We start from the raw sequence: 6,000 nt of genomic DNA on the forward strand, positions 1-6,000 counted from the left end.
GTATTGTGCTGGAAATTCTGCTACTAAGTGTTACATGTGGTGGGTGTGAATATATGCTTCAACAGTTCCAGGCATAAGACCAAAATCTTCCCCAGAATTAGCAGAGTTTTCAGTTATAATCTGGCTAACATTTTTCTACAAATAGGTACACAGACCAATTTGAGAGTACGTTCTCTCTAAGGGGCTACATGGTTGGGTTTCCATTGAAATTTAGGGCCATCCCTTGTACAGTCAGGTGATTTTTTTTAAGTGGGATCAGCCCTGGGGAATAATTATGTAGTCACTGAGGGTTTTTCTCTCCTAAAACCTCCAAGTCTAGTTTCTGAGGTAAGCAGTCTGTTATATCTCATGGCAGTTTCTTCCTTCAGCATTGCATTTAAATGGTTATCTCTATGTAATGGGTATAGTGTGTGTATGTGTGTGTGTGTAGAAATGGATTGTCCCATGAAGGATCACTTGAACAGCAACCTTAGTTTTACAGATGTGGAGGGAGTGTGTAGCACTTGTCCTGTTGTGAACACTGTCACTATTCCCTGTGTGGCAGGGGAGGAGCAGGTCCCTCTAAATGAGAGAAGTGAACCAGAGGAAGAACAGCAGCACAAATGAGATGACCTGTAGCAACCAACCCCTGCCTCAGGGATGGGGAGATGCTGTGTGTGTGTGAGCATATGTTGGGTTGGAGTAAGCACAGTGACTTGGAACACTGCACCCCTCCCCAAAGGGAGGGGCTATGTTACAGGCTGAACTGTGCCACTTCAAAATCACCCTTGCTGCCTCAGAATGTGACTGTATTTGGAGATATGGCCTTAAGGGGGTACTTAAGTTATAATGAAGTGGGCCCGAATCCAGTATGACTGGTGGAGTCCCTGTAAGAAGTGATTAGGACACAGACATGTATAGAGGGAAGGCCACACGAAGACGGAGAAGGTGGCCATCTACAAAGAAAGAGGCCTCGGAAGAAACCAACCCTGCTGACAACCTGATCTCAGACTTGAGCCCCTAGAATTGTGAGAAAATAAATTTCTGCTGTTTAAGTCACCCAATCTGCAGTATTTTGTAATGGCAAGCACAGCAAACCAACACAAGATGATACTCTGCACCAACCCATTATGTACAGCCATTTGAAGATGCAGACCCAGGATTGCCAGATTCTCTAGTTTAAGAATCTTTTGCTTTTTAAATATCGGCAGCAGGGCTGGTTTCCTGGGTGTGTGTCCTTTGCAGTCACACGGGATCCCATACTTAGAAGTGCCCCACGTTGGCTTAAATGCCCTGCTTGCAATTCCTAAACTTTCAACAAGGAGCCTGCATTTTGGCATTGCACTGGTCCCTCACAAACTGTGTGGCCAATCCTAGCTGACAACTAGTACACATTTTAAAGAATGTGAATATTAAGATTATGGGGGCCCAAAGAAAATATGCCTGAGGCTGGGGCAATGTGAGACACTAGTACGAACTTTTTGTCACCAACTGGATTAAAACTTCCCACTCTCTGGTAATCACTAGGAGGGAACTTATGGATCCCAGTGGTTTTCTTGAAGTGGGAAAAAAAGGCACAGATACTCCCCAGGATGTTATTTCCCAGGATTCCACATGAGCTAGTGTGGCTCAGACCAAGATTTTCTTTTCTCAGGGATGGATACTGAGGATGTCACAATAAGAATATCTTGAGAAAAGGCCCCACAAGAGGAACTAGTGTTTGGGGTTGAGGGCTAAGTTTAGCCCTGCATGTGGCTGATGCTGGTGGGCTTTGGGAAGCTGGGGCTGAATATGCTACCCAGGATGGTCGGCAAGGCCCTGAGGGGCAGTGCAGTCCCATGTAAAAACAGCACCGAGACACAGCAAGAAACAACAGTGAGAGCAGGACTGATTTCATCTGCCATTTTTTGCCTGGGGTATACAAGCAGGACTCCTCTTTTGCACTGAGCCAGTTTCAGGATTATTAAGGGGTCCTCAGCTGACGTGAGTGAGGAGGTCTGAGCTAGAGAGTAAAACTGGATGGTCTGAGGGTCTGGGCAACCCTGAGCACTTAATTATGAATAATGATATACTTCAGTTTTATAGTGCATGCCATACCAGTGGATTCTAATTTGGAAGGGAAACTTTTGCTCTTGCTGAAAGGAATGTCAGTCACCAGTGAGTGGTCATGGGGCTATTATGGGGAGATTCTGTTTTTAAGGATATGCACTGATTTATAGAAGCTCACTGAAAATATTATAGCGGAATGTTTGGTCAGGAGGTCTGCTTTTCTAGTTCTATTTCTGCGCAGTATTGGCTAACTGAAGAGTGTAAATTTTAAAAGAAGTAATTTCTTATGCACACTATGCAAACTCCCTCAGGGAAATGAGTGAAAGACTGTTTGAAATGCTCTGAATTTCCTGGAAGAGAGTTGCTATATAAATTAATATAGGGCCTTCTTTTTCATTGCAGGTCTGCAGGACACACCAAAGAACTCCTCCAAGTCACACAAGGGAGAAAATTAACTTCATTGGCTTCTATCAGGAAAGCTATTTTTTTCCTCTTCCTTCCTGCAAGTTTCCCAAACCCCATGACTCTGATTTCCAGGTCAGAGACTAAAGTTTTATTTTTCTTACCTGTATACTTTACATATGGAGAGTCCCCGAAGGAACATTGTGATGGGCTGATTATTGTGAGCCAGTTGTGGGCCAGACCTGGCTTCAGGTGCTGCAAAGGGAATTCAGTCACCCCTGCGCAGTGATCTGTGGGCCCCAAGTCAGCTCCTACTTTTTCCTGATAGACACACCCTCTTCCTCCCTAACAAGAAATAGCAGGGTTGGGGGTAGTGACCCAATATTTAAGAGGTTTGAAATTCTGCATGAGATATTTCTGAGTGAACTCCTAAATAACAGTTTCCTTAATCATGGAAAATAAGAACACTTCCTAACAATTTTACCTTAAAGACCATTGGTTTAAGAGAAATGGAAACTTATGTCCACATAAAAACTTGTAAATGAACGTTCACAGCAGCCTTTTCAGAATATCCAAAAAAAGAAAGCAATCCAAATGTCCATCAACCAATGAATGGATAAACTTTATGTGGGATATACATGTAATAGAATGCTATTTGGTGATGAAAGAAATGAAATATTAATACATGCCTTAATAAAGATGGACTTAAAATGTCATGCTAAGTAAGAGAAGCCAAGGAATATGTATTGTATCATTCTACTTATATGAAATTCCTAGAACAGGCAATTCTATGGGGACAGAAACTAGACTAGTGATTGCCTAGAACTTGGGGACAGTTTGGGGAACCTGGAGGATGACAGCAAAGTGGTGCAGAGTTTCTTTTTAGGTTGATGAAAATGTTGTAAAATTAATTGTAGTGATGGTTGTGCAACTTTGTGATTTTGTTAAAAACCATTGCATTTTGCCCTTTAAATGGATGAATTGCACAATGTGTGAATTAGATATAAATAAGTTTATTTATATAATTAAGACCTATTTATTGACATTTAATATATCAATAAATATGTACTATATAAAAGTAAATTTATAGTTATATAAAATGTGAATTATATGTAAATACATAAATAAAACTGCTAAAAATAAAAAAAAAATACTTAAAAAAAAGACTGTTGGTTTCTCTCGCATTTTCTGAGCCCAATCACTTTGGGATAAATGCGTCCAGGCTTAAAAAGCACAGATTTTATGAGCTAACTAAAATGAAAATGTGAAAAATTGTGTTTTTTCCATAGGAGGAGAGTGTCTGATTTGCAGGTACACGTATACCCACAGTAGTCATATGTGTAATTCTTTTAAACTTTGCTGAAATTTTTCCCTAGCCTAAAATCATTAAAATATGTTTAAACAATGACACTGAGTTAGGTTGGTTGTTTTTGTCTGCCTAATGTTACTTTCCCCTTCTTTAGGTAGTAGCACCCCAGTTTTCTCAAAAAGAAACCACACACCCTATTTCCAGTTCATGTGGTTTGGCTATTGCTGACCTTACGCCCTAGGCTCTGTGACTCAGACCCCATCAGTCAGCATATTTTATCCAGTGGTCTGTTGGAGCCAACTCATACCAACTCGTCCAAAGCAACTGGTAAATGTTCAGAAATTCCATGTGCCAGTTGTTAAACACTCACCATTAAAATTTAAAGTTCATAACCTTATAATTAAATTATGTTAAAAATGAAGGTAATGATACATCAACCTTATCATCACTTCCTAATCATTTGACTGCATTTTACTATTATTTATGCTCTTGAGGTTACTTACATCTATTGGATCCGGTAGTAGAAATACTGGATAATGGTGTGCTGCTATACATCTCCTCCTAACTCCATGTTCATTGACTTCCCTTTGATAGCCTGAAGTTGGCCATGGTAGCAGTATTTACGCTACAGAACTGGGCAAATGCTACAAGATCAGGGTATACCCTTTCTTGCCAACGAGATTGTTAAACATTTGGCAGCTGTAGTGGGTTGAATGGTGGCCCCTAAAAAGATATGTCCAAAACCTAACCTGTAGAACTTGTGAATGTGACCTTATCTGAAAAAAGGCCTTTGCAGGTGTGACTAGGTTAAGGATCTTGAGATGAAATCCTCCTGGGTTATCCATGTGGGCTCTGAATACAATCATGTGTGCCCTTGTAGGATAAAGGCGGAAGGAATTTGACACAGACACACCAAAGAGACATAAAGATAAGATGAGGAGGCAATGGCCACACAGGCAGAGATTGCAGTGATGTGGCCAAAAACCAAGGAATACCTGGAGGCACCAGAAGCTGGATGAGACAGAAACAAAATCTCCCCCAGAGCTTCCAGAGGTAGCATGATCCTGCTGACACCTTGACTTTGGATTGGTGGCCTCCAAACATGTGAGAGAATAAATTTGTTGTTTTAAGCCACCGGTTTTTGGTAATTTGTTATGGGAGCCACAGGAAACTATTAATAATACACCAGCTCACCACTGCAGCACTAGTGTATGGTTCAGGGATGGGCATGTGGTACAAGCTAGGGCAATGGGAACTCAGCTTCTATCGTAAAACAAACCCTCTCCTTGGCCCTGGGGTTGCTGAGTGGTTCCACCTTTGCTACTATACATACCAATGAATGGAAGCAGCACAGAAGGTAGTAAAGTTTAGATTTAAAGAGAGACATTTCTGTCAACATTGTTTAAGAAACTGGATCTACTCTACCACTGGATTTTTAAATATTACATATTATATGAGAAAATTAATTGTTTTCTTTTTAAGCCAAATTCCTAACCAATATAGAGATGTTAATTTTTGGAGAACTTTTAAAATTGCTCATCTGCACAGAGAGCATTTTAAATATATATGGTTGTTATCACTTGATCAGCTACTATTTAAATGAGGTATAACTGAGAAAGACAATCAGGAAAATATGTACCAAACAGTGAACAATTTAAGACCTACCTGAATTCAATCATGTTCATTTGTGCTACAAACACTTCTATTAAGCCCAACCCTTATCTAAAGCATTCGATTCAGGACAGATATCCATCTATTTAAGAACTTACAATTTATTTGCCAGTAAAGGAATTTGGTATAGCCCACATATTGAGGTCACTAGCAGTATTAACTTTTCATTATATAGTCTATAATTTTCTGAATAGTTCTAAATTCAAGTAATTTTATTATTTTTCCTAAACAGAATTTGGTTAATGCACAATTAAAATACTTCAAATTCTTTATGAGATTACATTTAACTACATCCACAAATTATAACAAAAAATCTTTTGGCAAATTGAATGGTTTGGGTGGGAAAATATTCTTATGGTGATTTTCAATGATGTTGTACCTTTGGTTAATTTTGTACCTTCCAATAATTTTTATTTGTTAGTGTGGAAGAGCACTTTTCTGAAAGGAACATGTCACAGAAAACCCCAGGGATAGACATATTGTATTAATTATTTTTAAAACAAAAATAAAAGGCTTTTACATTCAGCATTTCTATCTTTAATGATTTTTCCAGGTTTAAGAGGTTTCAAATTAATTTTGTCACCCATAAT

General features: G+C 39.3%; 1 long non-coding RNA gene across 1 annotated transcript in view; it reads left to right on the forward strand.

The window, feature by feature from the left end:
• Positions 1 to 5,133, forward strand: part of LOC105489097 (uncharacterized) — a 43,070-nt gene extending 37,937 nt beyond the window's left edge. Inside the window, exons 2-3 of the long non-coding RNA XR_011612588.1 lie at positions 2,431 to 2,565; positions 4,620 to 5,133. This is a non-coding gene — a long non-coding RNA (uncharacterized lncRNA). The remainder of the gene's footprint in view (positions 1 to 2,430; positions 2,566 to 4,619) is intronic.
• The last annotated feature ends 867 nt before the right edge of the window (positions 5,134 to 6,000 follow it).

This window comes from Macaca nemestrina, chromosome 14, assembly GCF_043159975.1.
Source record: "Macaca nemestrina isolate mMacNem1 chromosome 14, mMacNem.hap1, whole genome shotgun sequence".
Lineage (NCBI taxonomy): Eukaryota > Metazoa > Chordata > Mammalia > Primates > Cercopithecidae > Macaca > Macaca nemestrina.